General features: G+C 37.1%; 1 long non-coding RNA gene across 1 annotated transcript in view; it reads right to left on the bottom strand.

The window, feature by feature from the left end:
- The window catches only part of LOC103732328, a 55953-nt gene that overhangs the window by 6150 nt on the left and 29599 nt on the right, over positions 1-20204 (bottom strand). The gene's annotated exons all lie outside the window — the stretch shown is intronic.

The raw sequence follows: 20204 nt of genomic DNA on the forward strand, positions 1-20204 counted from the left end.
AATAATTAATGATGTGGTGTATACACAAATATTTCAGAATTCAGATATTTTTAAGATTTATGAATTAAACCAATATGTTAGAATCAGGAAACATAGACATTAACCAAAGTTTAGATTATTCCAAGAAAAATAATTGTGGATAATTGTGTTCATATTTGCTGTTACACTGACTCATTATTTAATTATGGCTCATTAATATAATAGCATGTAAAAAGTTTTAAACTATTCCTAGGAACCTCAGTAATGATATATTTCATAGTCACTCTGAAAAACAAAATTATAGGCACTGAATGATATCATAATCCATCTCAAAATGGCTGATTGATATGCACATAAATTCCCTCCTGAAGAAAAGCTAAATCATTCCATGCTATAGATCAGACTAATCCATAACTCAAAATAAGTGAGATGTAGAGTCCATGGCAGTCTCTCTCAGGGGAGGAGGAAATTACATACCAGCTAGAGCAGAAGGGACCTCTACTGAAGTGGCATCTGATGAACACAGAAAAGCAGTATGAATAATTAATAGCTATATGCAAGCAAGAAAGCAAATGTGCTTCACTTAGTGCTATCCTCTATTATTCTGAGGTCTGGACTTACAGTAGTAACTGATCTGAGGGTAAAAGCTAATGAGAGAGATTAGAGAGACATCTGTAATATTTGTCATGTGCTTTAGTGTGAATTTCCTTTAGTATTTTATAAACAATTGAAACAATAGTAAAACAATAGACAGTAAGTATAAAGATCAGAGTTTGAGAGCAATTTCCAACTCTAGAAGAACTGAGTAAACAACTATTTCTGTTCTAAATAAAGCATTTGCTGACATGTCCTAATTTTTATTTTATTCCTATAAAAGCTACATGCCTTTAAGTTACCTGTTATATTCCTCTTTTTATTCATTTACTTTTATTTTATGAGTGTTATGCTTGCATGTATCTAAGTACACCTGTGTCATGCAATCCCCAAGGAAGCCAGAAAAGCATGTTGGATCCATATGGGTGCTGGGAATCAAACCAGGTCTTCTGTAAGAGCAGCCAGTGCCATCTCTCCAGCCCCTGTTACATTCCTCTTACCAAAATATAATTCTCTAAAATACTGCTCTAGCTGTTCTATTTTCAGTGAAATAGGAAATGCAGTTAAATTCTTCTTTCCAAATGTTTTTAAACTTAAGCTAGTTTTCTTACTGTTTAAAGAGAAAATGTTCTTTTACATGATGCGAATCCTATAGTAGGTGAAGAATCTCAAGATTTAGTCTTTAAATTTTTTAACTATTTTGTCTGCTCTCTGCACACCAGCACACTCACCATAGCCATGGGCCTTTGACCAGGATTACGACATCAGGCATGGAAATTCCTGATTTAAATAATAATAAAATTTCCTTATTTTAATGTATATTTTCCCCAGCACAGGCAGTATTTATATAAGGAAGAATTTCAACGTTCTCAGATAAGAGGAGGTATAAGCCAATTGTAACACAAAAACTTCACCTAAAAGAATAAAAAAAAAAAAAAGGATGATTTTTTTTCATGCATCCTTAGCTTTGATTAACCTACCACTACCATGTCCTTTATCCCACTCCAGTGCTCCATTCCTATTTAATCCTTTAACCCAACGTATTCACCTAGTTTTTCTTTTCACAAATGTCCTATTATATACCTCCACTTGTTTAAAAGTTGGGTTGTGAGACAATAGGTTTCCATATGGCTTTTCCTAACCCCTTAATTTTATCCTGCATGGGTAGTACTGTTCCCAGAAGACATGGGTTATCAAAGGAAAATCACAGTACAAGTCCTGAGATACCCCTCTAGAGTTATGACCCAAGAGGCCTCAGAGGTCTACAAAACAACTCAGGCTATTGCCGTTGTCCTTGGTTACCCACCATTACTATATGATAATACCCTGCTGCTGAAGACGCTATACACCCTGACTGTTAGACATAGAGAAATCAATCTCAAACCGACCAAGAAACTTTTCTGCTGTCTAGCTTTCATAGTACTGGAAATTTCTTCTGCTAAGGGGAAAAAGACATCAATAGTCTTATCTAGTATTGGACTCTGCATGTTGCAATACTGGCCTGCCAGGTGGGATGTGCCCAGTGGTCAATAGTGGCACAATTGCTATGGAGTAACTAACTGCTTTCTGTTTGGATTTGAGGCCTGTTCTACCAGTGGATTTCATGCCTGATACTATAATCTTGGTCAAAACCCCATGGCCACAAGGGTTCGGTGGTATACACATTTAATCCCAGCTCTTGGGAGGCAGAGACAGGTAGATCTCTGTAAGATTGTGTCAGCCTGGTCCATGACTGAGGAAATCATAGGCCATAGGGTGAAACCTGCTATTGTTATTTTGCTAAATGGTCATGTTAGCAAAGTGCCTATTGAATACTTATGTTTCGTACATATAGATCTGGGCTGCATTCAACCTTGGTCAGGGAAACTTCTTTTTTCACTGGACCATAGTCAATAGAAAGATGTATAACTAGTCAGTTCTTGGCCCTAAATGGCACATCTATATAAAGCCCACCACCACCAAGGCTTGAGGAACAGTGCTGAAGAGGAAGCAAGAAGAAGGCAATAGCAAAATCCCAGCACAAATGGGTATAGTCTCTCCAGGCACCAATGTGTGTTTAAAATGGAGATAATCTGAGGAGCGATTGGCAGGGTGTAGTTATTGGGGGAGGAAAATCATTCTTTATTGAGAATATGGCCACTGGTAGGTTTCCCATGCTCCGATGGATGGCCCCACACTCATGCATATATAAGCAGTTCTAATTGGACTTAGGGGGATATCAAAAAAATTAAAAAGATGTGAAGTTAAGAGGGAAAAGTGTTTAGGGAAACATGGGGAGAGTTAAAGGGGTAAAATAAGGGACAGATATGATAACTTTTCATTGTATACATGTATGAAATTCTCAATAATAAAGAAAAAATTTAAGTGGAGGATGTGGAGACATTTGTCTCCACACAGAAAGCACAAATAAGTATAGCTAGGCCCTGCCTCATAAAATGATAAATCCCAGAAAATAAATTTTCAACTGCTAAATTTGTGATACTTTATTATGTGGAACTGAAGACAAATATAGTCTCAAGTTCTAAAGTGCTGGGCTAATACATTAATACAAGTGACTTCTAGAAAAGGTTTTGTTTTGTTTTTATCAAACACAATGGCTTACAGACTGTGGAAGTAAAAGGAATGGGAAGACAGGAGAGAGAGAGAGAGAGGGGAGAGAGAGAGAGAGAGAGAGAGAGAGAGAAAAGAGAGAGAGAGAGAGAGAGAGAGAGAGAGAGAGAGAGAGAGAGAGAGAGAGGTTGGCACACTGAACTGGCAAAAGATTCAGGTAAAGCAGAGTTCGTCTTATTCTTCTTGAATTTAAAGGGATTTTCTTTCCTAGTCCATGCTATTCTTATATACCATTCAGTGCACACTAGTATTGGCTTCAAGACATTCTTCAATTTATAATCAGAAACTAAATAAAACAGGTGGTCTCAAATAATGTTTTCTTCAGGTCAATGAAAATACGAAGTATACACGACCACATGTGTGCTTAAAATGCAAGCCAAAGGGGTTTGCAGCGGTGTTCCAAAATGTTGCATGTGGATCATAAAAATGTTCCCATGTTAAAACATTTAAGGAGGGGTGCAAAGAATTTTTACCCCTTAAAGCAACTCAGTTTGGCATATTATATGCCATAAGATATGAGGCTTTTGAGTCAGAAGCAGACACTACTGCTTGTAATAACAGAAGTACCCAAGGTATTATGTTTGTGTTGATTCCTGTTTAAATTAGTTCAGACTACTATAATAAAATATCATAGAGTGGTGGCTGTAACAAACGGTGTTTATTTCTAATAGTTCCAGGAGTGAAGAACGCAAGGTCGAGCTGCAGGCTAGCTTGACACCCAGGTAGCATTCCTTTCCTAGCTCCTAGACACCTGAATTCTCATTGAGGCTTCATAGGAAAGGACAGTTGTCTCTGATCTCTCCTTATAACGCTGCTGTTGCCTCGCTGTTGATGATATGTGTATGTATATTATACATATTTTTGTATATATTTTTTACTTTTTTCTTCCCGGTGATTAACATCACTGTCCACCCACTTGTTTTTTGCTAATAATCCTCTTCCTTATCTCTCCATATTCATTCACTAAAACGTGTTTATTTTATCTCTTGAAGTATGAGTCCATCAACTGACTCTGATTTCCATTGCCAATGCTTAACCCACCACCCACACAGTCTAATCTCTCACCACTTCTCACCACTTTGGAACTCAACTCAGTAACTTCTTTTTTCATCTCCCTAAATCATTGTTACCATACTTCCAAACTCATTCTTAGCACGGTAACCAAAGTAGATTTTATTTAATTATCTTATTTCTATACTTGAAAATTTGTGTCATTCCCCTGCCTGAAATGCTATAATATTTCTCCATTGCTGAACTTAGCAATGATTTTATGAGCTCTGCACTATTTTGCCAATGAACTCTATTCTGACCGCAAATGCTACACTACAACTGCCTTTGCCTCTTTTCTTACTCTGTGTGCTTTGGTCTCAATAGCTTTCCTTCAGATTACTTGGTCTTTAAACAATTATACAGTAAATGCGTACGTAAACCCAAACATCAAGACAGCAGTGTCAAGAATAATGATAGTTGGGGCTGGAGAGAAGGGCTCAGCAGTTAAGAGCACTGGCAATTCTTGCAGAAGACCTGTTCTGAATCCCAGGACCCACATGGCAGCTAACAACCATCTGTAACTCCAGTTCCAGGGGATCTGACGCCTTGTCTGTTCTCTGGGCACTACACTAGATAAGTACTCTTACACACATCCAGGCATAACACTCATACACATAAAATACAAATAAATAAATCAAAATTTTTAAAAAGAATAATGATAGTTTTTTGGATAGCAGAGCATTGCAATGAAATACATATGCCATAGTACTATGAATGTACACAGAAACACTGAGAGAAAAGAAAAAATTTAATGGGGGAGAGTGTCTGGATGTGAGTGGGAAGTATTGTATGAAATTTTAAAATTTCAATAAAAAAGTAAAAAAAAAAGATGAAGAGAACTGTACTATATCTTGTAAAGTAATAATCCTTAGCTATAAATGTTAATAAAGGTGGTACCACTGTAAGATGAAAAGAAAGTTACTGAGAAAATGTCTATGCAAAAGAAATGTTTTGTATATGGTTATGGTGGTCTCTCTGGAAGGCTGTTGTCTGGGAGTCTTTGGGGATAGTTATCATCAGACCATCCTATAAGAACTCTTCCTTCATTATCTCTTGGCTGTGTTTATGGTTTTGTTGTTGTTGTTGTTGTTGTTGTTATTGTTGTTGCTGTTGTTAGAAATGGGACAAGTGACTCCATTTGGGTTCTGACAACTCTCACACTTAAACAATCTGTATTAGGTCTGGTACTTTCTGGACTGGAAGAGGCTCTATGCACACCTTCACATGATAGGCAGAGTATTTATGTGGAACTTATTTGTACTACTTATAAAATAAGCAAAGATAACTAACATAATGGTAAAGACTAATTTAGCAACTTCCTTCCAGTGGTTTTAAATGCAAGTACAAAATAAAAATGAATGGTATTAAGTATGAAGTAATAATTCTATATTGAAACAAATATCTCTCACTGAAGGTTTCTTAAAATTTTTACTTCTGATATTTAGTTAGTTTTTTGTTACGGGAGCCATCTGCTGGACTGTGGTATTCTTGGACCTATCCCTGGTCTGTAACCATTAGATGACAACAGACATCTTTCAAATGACTCAAGATACTGCCAAGAGTGGAAAAAAATCTCCAGTTGAGAACAACAGCTCTTAAATCATGAATGAATGTACTACCCTTGCTAATAATGTGTGCAATGGCCACGGAGACTGGGCCACTTTAAATTTTTTATTTATTTTTATGTGTATGAGTGTTTTGCCTACATGTATGTAAGTACACAAGTGTTGTGCAATGCCCACAGAGACCAGAAGAGGCCATCACATCCCCTGAAACTGGAGTTATGGACAGCTGTCAGCTGCCACAAAGGTGCTGGAACTGAACCCAGGTCTTCTGCAAGAGCAGCCATCGTCCTTAACTGCTGAGCCATCTCTCCAGCTGATGGGGCTACTTTTAAGTGGAGCATTTCAGCCTCTAAATGGTAGTACTTTGCTTTAAGACAATTAAAGAACTTTCAGGAAAAAAATTAGACTTATAGGGTTTCAAGTCTGTTTTTTGTATCCTAAAGAAATAAGTGGTACCTTGTTTCATTACATGTAGAAATGCATGTTGATATTCTCTTGTACTTTTGATGGAAAGAGCTACAGCTTTCTCAACTTTCTCCAAATGTCATTTCATTACCATCCTAGGACTTCCAGGCCTTTAAATGAGTGTGTTTGGGTCAATGTATCAGAAAGTATTCTACTTAGGAAGAAAAGGCATCTTCACTTTGCAGGGCCTAAGACTTACACAATATTCTAAGTTTGAAGTACTCCGTCTAGGCATTCCTTTCAATATTTTATAAGCTATGTTTCCATAAAATAGCACTTAGCAGCTTTTTATTCTTAATAGTGATTTCTCACTCCTGAGTGATTTAAATTACTCATTTTATTTTGACAATTTTGGTCAAAGTTTTAATGAATTTGGACTGTCCGGATGTCTGTGGAAATACTAGAATAAATACTTCTGAAAGTTTTCTTCCCTACAAACAATGAAAATGATGGCAAACATGAGTCAAGTAAACTTTTTCAAAATTCTGGGAATTAGTCATACAAGAGTTTAATCAAGGAAAATAGCTGACCTACAGGAAAAAAAGCGAGTTCCACTACAGACTTTGAAGCAAATTCCTAAGACAGTGAAAAACCTGAAGCTTGCAACCCACTTTAAGGACAGAGCAAGTCTGGAGCTCCCAAGAGTGTCCCTATTTGATCTGTTCAGTCATTCCTAGATGAACACATTTGTAAGGCTGTCTTTCTTGGCCTGACTCAGAGCTCAGCTGGGTAAACAGGTTTATCCTGGGTTTGTTTGCAATAATTTAATAACGTAGCTGTGTAAGAACATGACAGGAGTAGGAACAAGTAAGTTGATTAACTTTTGTTAAGAGGAAAGCTAGGGAACGGGAGGACCAAGCAAGCTTTTGTAAAGATCCAATACCTTTCTGAAATTCTACAAGGTCAAATACAAGGTCCGGACTGTGAACCTCCCAAAGCCCTGCACATGCTCTTCGTTCTCACCTCTGATTGAATTGAGGCACTATGCACAAGCAACACACTCAAGAAAGGGGGATTGCTTAATTTAGCCCTAGAAAGTCCCTGAACAAATAGCAGGGAGAGCCAACAAGACCAAAGAGAAACAAAAGAAACCCTGTGAGAATGGGAAAACAGATCGATGTCGGCTGCACTGCATTACTTTAAATGTCTTCCCAGTAGCTTTACTACTGAAAAAACGATCCCCCCATCCAACACACACACATACACATGTGTCATCCATTAACTGACAGAAGTTCTCATATACAAAAATCCAAAGAAAAATAGTCAATGGTAAATGTCTCCAGGATTCTGAGATTCTTCTATAGTGGACAATATTTAAAATACACTCAAAATTCTGTTTGGGGAAATTAAATAAAAATATGTTCTTAAACATTATTTTAAATATGTTTACCAAACTAAATTAAACCAGTGTTTTAGCTAGCTTCTCTATTGCTGTGACAAAACACTCTGACCAAACCAACTTGGGGAGGAAAGGGTTTATTTGGCTTACACCCCCTGGGTCACAGTTCATCAGTGAGGGAGCCCAAGGTAAGAACTCAGGTCATGAACCTGGAGGCAGAAGCTGAAGGCCATGGAGGAAAGTGTTCACTGGCTTGCTCTGTTAGCCCATGCTCAAACTGTTTTCTTATGCAACACAGGCCCACCTTCCCAGGAGGAGCACTGTCCACAGTGAGCTGAGCCCTCCCACGTCTCTCAACAATCAAGAATAGGGCCCCATAGACATGGCCAGAGGCCAGGTCAATGGAGGCAATTCCCCATTTGAGGCTCCCTCTACCTAGGTGTGTCAAGTTGACAACTAAAGCCTAACCAGCTATAAAGAACTTTCAAAAGTACAGAATACTTTTTTGATACATAGAAAATAACATAGACAAAAAATTATAAAGACCTCTTTGTTTAAAACTAAAAATTTTATTAGAGTGGCTCAAAACATATTTGAACTGGTAAAAGAAAGAAACCATTATACTAAAGTTAAATCAATTAGGATTTTGGCTAAACGATGAATGAAAGCTTCCTAAAGATGATAAATAACATAAACCTACCCATTCCAGAAGCACACATATGAAGTGCACAATCATAAATTCAGAGACCCACCTAAAGTTATCATGACCAGACTGTCAAAAACAAAAGACAGCCGCATGTGCTGATGAATATCTTTAATCCTAGCACTTGGGGACCCTAGGAAGACACATCTCTATGATATCAAGCCCAGCCTGATCTATACAGTGAGTTTCAGGTCAATCAGAATTACAGTGAGACCCTGTCTAAAAACCAAACAGCAACAAAAATGAACAAAAGTCTGAAAGAAAAAAACAAGGGCTTATCACACAAAAAGAATCCTTAATAGGATTAGCAGTTTACTTAACATCAGAACTTGGAGCTCAAAAGTAGTAGAATATATATTAAAGTCCTGCAAGACAAAGACTCTGCTTAGACAGCTAAACTCAAGAAACTAACACTCAAAATTTAAGGATAAATTAACACGTTCTTAAATACATAAAAACTAAAAGAATGTGTTGATAACATAATGTAAACAGTACTACAGGGAGTCTCAAAGCTGAAATACAAGAATACATGACAGTAACTTCAAACCACATGAAGAAATAAGCATCACTGAAAAACTGACAAATGCATAAACATTCAGGAGTATAAATCAGGACTTTGGGCCTCACTCGTGTAATCAGCACTTGAGAGACTAATGCAGGAGCACTGCCATAAATTTGGGACCAGGCCAGAATATATAATTAAGTTCAAGGCCATCTGGGTTAGCACGTGGACTGTGTTTTTTGTTTGTAACACCTCTACTGTTCTATAGGATTTAAAAGCATAGTTATGAAGCAATACTTTTCCACTTGTATAGGTGAGTATGGATGGATACATAGGCAATGTATATGCTGTGCAAAACAGCACAAAGGAGAGGAGAGTGAAAAGAGATCGAGACAAAAGCTTTGTATACTATTAAAATTATCTTGATACTACTGCAAGTGGTGTTGTTCCAAGTTAAAATGCTATGTTAATTCCATGGGCAAACAGTAAGACAATAAATACAGTAGGAAAAATTTCTGACTCCCTTCTAGACTGTGTTGGCACCTGCATACATGTGGCATTCACTCACATAGAAACACACAGAAAGAGATAAATAAAAACAAATCTATTTTTAAAAAGAAACTCATATATTGCAAGTAAGAATATAAATTTATAAAAGTACTTTGAAAATACATTTGCCAATAATAATGCTAAGTATATAAATTATACGATCAGAAAGTTTATTGGACATATAAAAAGACATAAATGTTTATGACCATCCACAACCTATATACGAGTATTCATAGAGTATTTATTCATATAATCTCAAACAGGAAATAATCCACATCTCTATTAAAAAGAGAAAAGTTAACATTGTTTTACTGATACATAACAAAACATCTTACAGAAATAGGAAAAGTCAGAATGTTGACTATATTCACCAAAATGAAAAAATCTCAAAAACATAATAGTGGCAGAAATTAGACTGAAGATTAGGTATTGTATAAAGTAGTACAGTCAGTTTGAAAGACAGTATGGTAGTTTCTTACAAAACTGAACACAATGGTGTGATCTACCAGTCAACACCCGTGGTTAAATTCAATTGAATTTAAAGCTTTTGTCTACACAAAAACCTCCACACATGTATTTAAAGAAACTTAGATGATACTTGGCAAACTTGGAAGCAATAAATATATCATTCAGTAGATTCATGTATAAATAATGGAACAATGAAATATTGTTTGGGGCCCAAAACAAAGGAGAGATCAAGACATGAAAATGTAGGAACATCACTAAGTAAAAATAGCCAGTTTGAAGATTATGAATACTGTGATTTGAAGTACGTGGAACCTACAGAAACAGTAAAAACATTAAACAGAACTTATGAAAAATTAAACAATTAATAGAGATTAATAGAGATTATCGAGGCTAGAGAACCAATAGAGGATACTGCATATACGATACTCAATACAGGGCATTCTATTTTTACCAAACCCAAAACAGCACACTAAGAAAGAATCCTAACGCAAACTATGTACTTTGAATGACAATAACATGTGAATATGAAGTTCATCAATCATAAGAAAGTGTTATAACCTATGTGATGTGAGACAGTAAGAGTATGGACAATTCTTATCATTTGGAGACAGATGCTATATAAAACCATTGGTACTTTTCACTATACTTCACTGTGAAAATAAACTGCTCTAAAATGCTTTAAGAAGTATTTTATAATGCTTAATAACAGGTAAATTTATTCATGGCAATACAAGTCAGAAAAGTGGTAACTTTTCAGTGGTTATTGATGTAGAAGCATAAAGGAGAATTTCGTGGTACTTGAGAATCTTCATATCTTACTCTATAGTTTACCTCAAATATAAATGTGCATATTTGAAATGTATATTTATATTGTCTCACAGCAGCAAATATTTGTTACATATCAATAAGTCAGTGGAAACAGTAGCAACAAGCAAATCTCTAGGGTACTCAGACCAGCCACATCCCCAGACAGCTAAAGTTATAACATCACCTTGACCCACACCATTTTTAAAAAAATTTTGACATTGATTTTTTTTTTTTTTTTACTTTTATGTGTGTAAGTGTTTGTCTGCATGGATATAAGTACACCACAAGTGTGTGATGTTCACAGAGACCAGAAGAGTTCCCTACTCTGGAACAGGAGTTATAGGCAGTTGTTAGCTACCAATTTGGTATTGGGAACCAATCCTGGGTCCGCTATAAGAACAATCAGGGCTCTTAACTGCTGAGCAACCCCTCCAGCCCCACAGCTGACCACCGTCTTTGTTTACTTCCCATTTGCTTTTGGTTCCTGGAAATTTCTTTAATTCCTTGAAAATTTAGCCTCTCACTAAAAAGAATACTTATTAAATTTCAACAATAAATATTATATATTGGATTTTTTTCAAGGTATCTAATTATTGAGTCACTGGGCCTGAAATAGTCACTACATGATTTCATGCCCAAGAATCTCCTGGAATCTTGCCTGAGAGTCATAAAAGCTAGAACTATTATAGTGAAATATGGGCTTTCAAAATAATTTTGCTTTCTCTTTTTTTATTATTCCTAAAGTCTCCCAGGGGAAACTAAAAATGACTAAAAATCAGAAAGGAAATAAAAAATTAAAGACTCCCAGAGACTCATCAAGCCTGAGACTTATGCTTGTAAATTTAGATAATATTTTACATTAAGGCAAGTGTTTAGTAATTTAATTGAACATTTATTTTTCTGTTGCACTGTAATTGCTTGTTACTAATAACACACTATATCTGAGAACTTATATATATCATAAGTCCATTATTATTTATCCTTGGAGATATGAATTGAAATAAAGGATGCAACATCAGCAGGCTTTTTCTCTCACTTGCAAGAAGTACACAGACTTTTGTTCACTGCTTGGAGAATTCATTCCCTGTCTGACCTATGTCAGTCTACAGATGAACTGATACATGAAATATCAACATTTTTTCTAACATTAAAATGACTTGGCACATTCCTGTTTTCTTTTCTTACATAGACATTTAATCCATCAGCAAGTACTGTGTGTGTGTGTGTGTTTTGCATCCTATAAAATATATTCCCAAAGTGCCCATTTCCTTTCTTTTCTACCTCCTTCATCCTAATATATATAGTCACTATTTACTGATTTGTGACTTCTATTTTGATTTCTTATGATGTATTCTCCATAAAATGAAAAGTGATCTTTTAAAATTCCAATTTAGACTAAACCACTGCTCCAGTTACCCCCAGTCCTTCTTGTTTTTCATAAGTTCTGACAGCACTAGGCATGAAAGTCTGACTTCGTAATACTCTAAAGGGTTTTCCCCAGTCACACCCTGAGTTAACCCCATATGACTCATATTACTTCCTAAACCTATAGTGCTCTAGCTCCATTGACTTTTGTATTCTTGGGTCCTAAAAGTCTATTCTTCCTTCTGAGTCTTTCTCTTTTTTATCTCCCCCTTGAATGTTCCTCTGCTTCTAAACACAGAAATGCTCTTTTATATTTCAGCTCTGATATTTCTTCCCTAGGAGCCTTGGTCAGCCTACCAAAAGTTGCCCTGTCACTCTGTCACATTAAGATGTTTTATTTTCATCTCACCCTTTACTGTTATCTAAACTCACTGTGCTTTGACTGACACTTCTCCATGCCCCTCACCATTGATGAGTTCAACATCGAGAGGTACAGACCTGGTCTGGTGTGGCCATCTCCATCTTTAGAAGGCTGGATGGCCAGGAGATGCTCAACAGATAGTTGATGTGTTGTAGAGCTCTGAACTCAGCCAGTTTAACCTAAAAGGAAAACCCCTGATGGCCTAATCTCGCAAAAAGATTGACAAGTTGACAGTTGCCCACAGTTTATTGTTGGGAGAACATGTATCGGGCAGGAAATCTCACAGCAGGGCTTTCCTGGGCTCCTTTCAGTTCTATCATGTATCTGAGCTTTGCTTTGCTATTTTTATTGTTCTGTGAGACAAAAGCAAGTCAGCTTTCCAAATTAGCATATCAGCAGATAATTCCAAGAAGAATGGCTATCAGTGGTGTGCTGGTACCCAGTTCTATTTGTATTTTTATTAAATCGGGTCTAACCTGGGACCTCATGTAGGCCAGGCAGTAAAGATGTTTATATGTACTTTTTGCTACTCTGTCATGTAAATATGCCAGGGATAATTCTAAGCCATCAACCCAAAGTCATTGGACACAAACTATGGAGGAGCTGAAAGCACCCTGCCCTTTTCACCTGGCCCATGCTGACCACCTCTACCATCTGCCGTGGGCCACAGTACTGCAGAGTCCTGCATAATCTCATTCATTTTCTCCTCCCCTGGCACAATCCTGAAGAATCTGCTTGTTAGGGACATGTCAGAAATTCGGAAATAAACTTAGTAACTTGCCCAAGAGTATACCTCATGAAAAGGGTGAAAGTAAGAGTTTAAATTGGATGCCTTTGACTCCAAGGCAGCGTGTCTTTCGTTTGTGTCATTCTTTGTACAAAGAACCAACGGTGACAACAAACAAAAACTGCCAGAATTTTATCAAGTGCTGAACTGCTTCTTCATAACCTGGTTATTTTCTGAATATCTAAGCAGCCTCGCAGATGAGGCAAATTTTATTTCTGGCATCCAAGAACTGTGGAGTATATAATTAGTTGGAATGAGAATCTAAAAGTAGAAAATCAGAGGTCAGTGCACAGAGAAAAATTTGGAAACTTTGTACTATTTCTTCCCTTCTTTGTTAGCTTCCCTTTTTAATAAAAAAAAAAAAGTCTACATTAGGGGCTGGAGAGATGGCTCAGCAGTTAAGAGTGCTGGCTGTTCTTGCAGAAGACCCGGGTTCGAATCCCAGCATCCACATGGCAGTTAACAACTGTCCATAACTCCAGTTCCAAGGGATTGGACATCCTCTTTTGTCCTCCGTAGACACTGCAAAAGATGGGTACACTTACACACATGCACGCAAAACACTCCTCATACACATAAAATAAAAATAAATAAAAAATTTTAAGACTTCATCTACATTAACATCTAAGACATCAAGGGATGCAGAGACTGAAGAAAAAAAAAATGGCTGGAGGTGATTCTCCTGTGTTCCTGCATGCAATAACCAGCGGAAATTGTTCTCTATTTGTCCCCTATTCTTAGTAAGTATACATTAGCATGGGCAGTAAATAAAGGAGCTCTGGGAGCGATGGCTCAGCAGTAAAGAGTGCTTACTTTTCTTGCAGAAACCCTTGTTCAGTTCCCAGCACATGCATCAGGTAAGCTCACAACCACCTATAACAAGATGATCTGACACCATTGTCTCACCTCCTCAGGCTCCTGCATACACAGGGTGCACATAAACTCACTCAGGATCACACACATATCCTCTCCTCCCAAGGCTCAAGAATCATTGCAGAACACAGCAGCAGAAAGACTGTAATAGCCAGAGTTGGTAGATGAATGGAAGGAAACCAGGTTATCTGTATATACAGGGTAGTTGTACATATGAACCACAGCACTTGTGATGGCATGCACATGACCTGTGCAAGCCCAATGCAGACAAAAACTCAGTATGGATGAGACGAGTCAGCAAGAAGTCCAGGCCCTAGCTAAGGATCTATTGGCAATTGATAGATGCTGGGAAAGGGAGAGTCAGTTTTCTTTAAGGGTGTGAGCCCTGGTAGGTTGACCAGACTTCTACACCCAAGAGCATTTGGGGAACATAAATTAGATTTGATAGACCTTGAAAAAAAAATAGAGGACATGAAGTGGGGAGAGCTAAGTAAGGTAGGGGTAGAGATGAGGAAGTCTGAATATGACCAAATATGTATGAAATTCTCCAAGAATCAATAAAAGTATTAGAGATAAATAAATCTCAAAAAATAATAAGTGGATTCAAAAAAATGTTTAGGGAAATTTAAAGAGAATTAGTACCAATAGATATATCAGCAGTGGTTCTTATACATGGTATACTACATATATAAAGATTACATTATCTTCCCGTTTCAAAAATACTTCCAGAGTGTTTGTATGAGAATTCCAAATAAGAATGTTAAACTTGTGCATGGTAGCTCATGCCCGTAATGTAGCACTTGGAGACTAAAGCAGGATTGTCAGACTGGGCTATATAGTGAATTCCAGGGCAGTTTAAGCTACAGAGTGAGACCCTGTTAAAAAAAAGAAAAAAAAAGGAAAGGATTATTTTTAAATGTTCAAAGTATCAGCTCGAACTCTGCTTGCTTGATAGGTTTACCCTTGTGTACGAGAGCCAACTTGGTTACAGTTCTACGGTATAAACATGAACAGCAGGTTCTCCCTTATGGGTGTCTCTTAGAGGACAGAAACCAGAACTGCTCCATGTGCAAACTCACCAAGTGCCAACTGTCTAATACTATAACTTTATACTATTTCTCTTTACATTAAAGGTTAAGATCGAGGTGATAGATGATTCATTTTCCATAAAATGATTCACAGAAATAATTTAGCACAGAGAGAAATTGTGGTTCTAGTGTGTCCTGAAGGTTTTAAAAATTCTTTGTCTAATGTCTCCATCTGCTGGCCAACAAAATAAAGACGTCAACATGAAAGAATGAAGGCAGATTTCATGTTCCATAAAGAACATGTCAGAAAGACATGTTCATAAGTCAGAAAAAGAGCAAGGTAGAATTTTATACATATTTGGCAAGCATGACAAACTTTTTCCTAGAGAATATAACAATGTTAACTGCTTCAGATAGCTCTTGTTTCTAGTGCTGCGATTTGCACCTTTAATGTCCTAATCGTGTTTGTCCCCTCCCCTCTCCTTCCTTGGCACCTCTGCCCATGACATCTAGAATCCTGCTGCTCCTGCTCCTGAGACTTTAATTTGATTTTCTCCCATCCACCCCCTCCCCACACACATACTTTTTCAGAGTTTCTTCCAAACTTTTCATTCTCATTAGGGATACATTTTATGAAATTTTATAGCAATGAAAAATTGTAGAAAGCTCCCATGGCCCAAGAAAGCTTATTGCCTAGAGATGAAGTATCTAGCAGAAAGAAAGGCTCTCAGTAGACTTTGACCCAATAAGAATATCAGATCCTTGAAGTTTTTAATCAATTTGAAGTTAATATTTGCATATGGTAAGAAATAAAGGTCTTTTATATGTGGATATCACACTTCTTAACACCGTTTATTTAAAGCAATTATTCATTTTCCAATGTCCATTCTTGGCAAGTTTATTAAAACCTGTTGGTTAAAAATGCATGCATTTTTCATACAGAAGAATTCATTCCAAAGCAATTGACATTGAGACGTTTTCACATGCATTTCTAATCTCTATATACATGACTATCACTGGTCACAGTCGCCCACCTTCTGAGCTCCTCGGCATCTGAGCATGAATACAAACTCGTCAGGTAGACAGCCTTCCTCTCCCACTAAAGGCTCCATACTCTGCCATCCCTGTCACTGTCCACTGTGTTGTCAGCACCCTCATCCATTACCCCCTGTCTGCCCTTCTGGTAAATCTAGTCAGCCAGAGGTCCCTGTTCCAGGAGGGTCAGCTGTTCCTCATCTATGGCAATCCATTGTCAGTATTCCTTTGGATAGAATTGGGGTCTGCTGTTCATTTTTCCAGTAGTATGTTGGGTTACTGTCTGGAAGAGCCTTAATCTATCCTAGCCACCAACTCGACTGAAGGTATCGCCTGTCTGGCTTTGCTATTTGTCGAGTAACTTTTAGTTATATATATGCATAATTTTTTTAATAGCTTTTGTATAATCCTCATCGCTATTATGAGATATAAAATGTATTTATCAAATCTGTAATCATTATGCCAAAAAATATGAATTACTGTAATATTTTGCATATTGTTAAAACTGTAACTTTAACTGTAAAAAATTTTTTTTAAAAAAATATATATCACTGTATTTTAAAAAAATGCATGCATTTATTTCTGGGATCTCTATTATACCCCATACATACATATGTACATATGTGTGTATGTATGTATGTATAAAACAGTATTGCTTTGGTTATTATAGCTCTATGTTATGATTTGAAATATCCCACCCATGGTATGGGGTCCCCAGTTGTTGGCATTGTTTGGAGAAATTGTAGACTTTAATGAGACGGGACTAGCTGGGGCAAGTAGGTCACTGGATAGAGGGTCAGCCTTATGGGTTATGCCTCTGCCCAGTTCTTGCCCAAGTTCTGTCTGATTCCTGATAGCTGACGTGATATGACCAGCTTCCTCACATTCTGGTTGTCTCCATTGGCATGTCTTCCCTACCATAGCAGATCGACCACATCCCCTGAAACCTGAGCCAGAATGTCTCCTTCTTCCCTCACTTTGTATCTGTCAGGCATTCTGACACACTCTGTAAAAGTATGCTGAAGTCAGGTTACGTGACAGCTCCAGCCTTTTTCTCCCCTTCAAAATTGCTTTATTATTCCAGATCTTTGGTGTTTCCACATGGATTTTGGAGTTTTTTCCTCTATGTGGGATTTCACTATACATTTCTTTAGGGAATATGGAGATTTAAATAATATTACTCTAATCTATGATCATGGGGTTCATTTTATTTTATTTATTTGTGTCTTCTTCAATTTATTCCCTCAGTGCTTTATAACTGTCATTGTGGAGCTCTTTAACCTCCATGGTTAAATCTCTTTCTAAATTTATTTTGGAATATGATTGCTTTCTTGACTTCAGATAGTTTGGTACCAGCATATAGAAATACAGCTGATTTTTATATGTTAATTTTTTATCTAGCAACTTTACTTATATAATTGCCTACTTTTAGCAGGTTTTTAGTATAGTCTGTACGGATTTGTATATATAAGATTATGTCATCTGAAAACAAGGTCAATTTAACTCCCAGGGTCCATCCAAAAACTCGTTAATGGTACTGGAGAGATTGCTTAGTGGTTAAGAGCACTGGGTGCTCTACATACAACTAGGATTCTGTTCCCAGCAGCCACATGGCAGCTTACAACTGTCCAAACTCCAGTTGCAGGCTGTGCTATGTTCTCTTCTGGTCTCTGCAGGCACTGAATGCACATGGTGCATGTACATACATAGGGCAAAAAACATATGAACATAAAATAAGAATTAATAAAATACCTTTTAAATAAAAATCATTCATCATGTTCAAATGGGATCCTAGACATTCAAAGATGATTCAACATGCACACAATAATGATCACAACAGACCATAATAACACAAAGGACAATAAGGCAAGCATTTTGCTTTCCGTAGAAAAACATCTGATATAATTCTACACCTCTTTATGTCAAAACTCTCAATAAATTAGGTATCAAAGGTCTTCTCCTCAGCACAATAAAACTGATGTAAAAGCCCACAGCCAACATCATCCTAAAAGGTGAAAAGTTGAAAGCTTTTCATCTAAACATTATATGGAAATCAAATATCAAGAACTGGCAGACATGAACACTTCACCACTTCTACTGAATGTGAAACTGTAATCTAATCCAGAGCAATTACACAAAAGAAGTGGAAAAGTCCAGCCATACTGGAAGGGACCAAGGAAAAGAATTGTGAAAAAACTGATTACTTTCAACAACTAGTCTAAATCATAGGATGACAGGCATTTCTCCTATTGTCATGCTCTCTCTGAAGTCCACCAAACAATACCTATATCCTATTGTGTGTAATCACAGCAAAGTAAAACAATTTGCGATCTGAGTAACCTCATGATGACTCTCAACACCAGTTGCTTATTTCTACCTCACTGTCAACATCCCAGCCAAGGTCCTCATCTCCTATCTGGTTTATGGCAAGACCACAATGAGCATGGATTAATCTCTGTAATGTCCAATGTTTATATATGGTACTGATTAAAGATATTCAGTGTGTTCTTCTTTCAAATACGATTAAATACAGTCTGATCATTATGGTACTATTTGCTTATAAACTAACATTAATTGGTTTTTATAACTGTAATCCTTCACAGTTCCCCTGTTGAACTTTGTAATTTCAATCAGTTCCAACCCACTGCCCTGAATATATTTTCCACATCTGCCCTGTAGCTCACACTATTTTACCAGTGATTTATCACTCTTGAATATCTTTTCTCTGGTCATCCAAGACGTCCCCATTATTTGAGCATCTCTGGTGACTATAAAAGAGAGAAGCATGGTGTGCAGCCAAGAGGTGCTGCTCGAAAGGGCCCTTTATATCAGGAAAGGAGCCAATTGGAAGAAAAGCCAAAGGGATACTTCCCAACCAATAACACAGGAAAGAGACAGTTCTCAAATTGCAAGAAAAATAGAAGGACCAAAAGTTGAGAATTGATCAAATGAGTTGCCAAGTTAGCTGATATGAGCAAATAGAATGTCTGGAAACTAAACTGAGAGGTGAGGAGGAGGAAACGGCAGCATGAATGCACCAGAGTTCAGTTCAGCTCTGTTTCTGTGTAGCATGCTTTGCAGAATGGGGAATGCCTACGGGATGACTTATCCTTCTTGAATTGATTCAGTACAGTCACCTCTGGCATTTTCTCAGATTGCCTCAGCACATGAGTATTGTACCTGCCTCTGATAACACAGTACCTATTACCTCTATTCCTCATTGGCAATGAACCACACTGTCATAGTTTGAATGACAGTGTCCTGTATAGGCTCCAAGTCCCCATTTGTCTCCAGTTGGTGCTGTTGTTTTGGGAGGTCTTAGAGGGTGTGGCTATGCTGGAGGAAGCAGGTCATTGGGGCCGGCTTACAGAGTTCTTGAGTTTTGCCAGATCTCCAGTCACTCTCTGCTTCCTGTGCCTGCTTGAAGATATGAGAGCTTAGCTTCTGCTCCTACTCCAGATACCTCTGCCACATACCTTCCCACCATGATGGATTGTTGTCCCTTTGGAGCCATAAGCTAAATAAACTCTTCCTTTTTATAAGATCCCTTGGTCATGGTGTTTCTATCATAGCAACAGCAAAGTGGCTAATACACATACAACATGCAATGCCATATAGCACATTTGTATTATGGTTGCATTTTTACTTAAAATTTTAACACTTTTAGCTATCTGCAGTTATGTCTGATATAACTTTTTTAGATTATGACATTAAAATGTCCTTCAGTATGCAGCACAGAAATATGTTCTTTATAGGCATCTTAAGCACTTTCACAATCTAGACAAAAACATTTCACATGCCCAAGATTACTGTTAAACATGAATATTATTATTGACATACATTGAAACACTCAACTCTAATTTTAAGCATAACCAGGAAGTGGTAATATTAGACCAAAAGGCACATTACAATGTTTTTAAGTTCTGCAGTCATTACTAAACAAACGCAAATGCTAGTCATTTTATTGATTCCCTACTGAGCACTTTCTACCACAGAAAAAAAGATTTTTTGATATTTATTAAAATTTATTTAAAATTATATAATCTATTAAGATTTTTTTTATG

The sequence above is a fragment of the Nannospalax galili genome, unplaced genomic scaffold (genome assembly GCF_000622305.1).
Source record: "Nannospalax galili isolate Female #2095 unplaced genomic scaffold, S.galili_v1.0 scaffold514, whole genome shotgun sequence".
Classification (NCBI taxonomy): Eukaryota; Metazoa; Chordata; class Mammalia; order Rodentia; family Spalacidae; genus Nannospalax; species Nannospalax galili.